This window comes from Echinops telfairi, unplaced genomic scaffold (genome assembly GCF_000313985.2).
Source record: "Echinops telfairi isolate 266 unplaced genomic scaffold, ASM31398v2 ScPeMD7_7457;HRSCAF=8495, whole genome shotgun sequence".
In the NCBI taxonomy this organism is placed as follows: domain Eukaryota; kingdom Metazoa; phylum Chordata; class Mammalia; order Afrosoricida; family Tenrecidae; genus Echinops; species Echinops telfairi.
The window spans coordinates 45,724,163-45,724,808 of NW_022111357.1; positions in this window are offsets into that span (position 1 = coordinate 45,724,163).

A 646-nucleotide genomic window follows, 5' to 3' on the forward strand; every position below is an offset into this window, starting at 1 on the left:
CTAGCTTTTGCCTGTGTCTCCCTAGCGGACCCGGGAGTCGGCAGACTCAGGCTCAGCCCCCGTGAGCCCCCTTGGGGGTGGCATCATCCGGAGACGTTTCTCTGGGACCCCCTTGCTGCCCCCGCTGTCCAGCCGCCTCAGCGCCCCAGGCGAGGCTGAGCCCCGTGCCCACGTTGTGTTCACCATCGAGGCCCGAGGGCCAGAGCGGAGCCACAGTCCGGCGCTGGGCAGGTGAGTGGGCTACGGGATGGGGGCGCCATGACAGAAAGGTAGCCACGTTCTGCATCTGTGGAAAATACATACTAGGGGGAGTTAGACCAATAGACAGAGGAGAGGTCGGTGGGCGGACGGGTGGGTACGGTCCAGCTGGCGGGTTCCTGGGGATACGGTGGATGACAGAGCGAAAGGATGCCAGCCCTTGCCTCCTGCTCACAGGCAGGTTCGAGACCTTCACTGTGGTCCCTGTGCCAGGCCACCTCCCCGAGGACCTCCCTCCCTGACCCACTAATCCACCAAACTGGATGTCCTCCTGTGGCCGATCCCTCCTGATGCTGTGGCCAAAGCAAGAGAGATGGATATAATGCTTGGGAATATTCGGAAGCCAACGGCCAGGCCTTTCTTCCTTGTCTTAAGTCTGGAAGCTCCT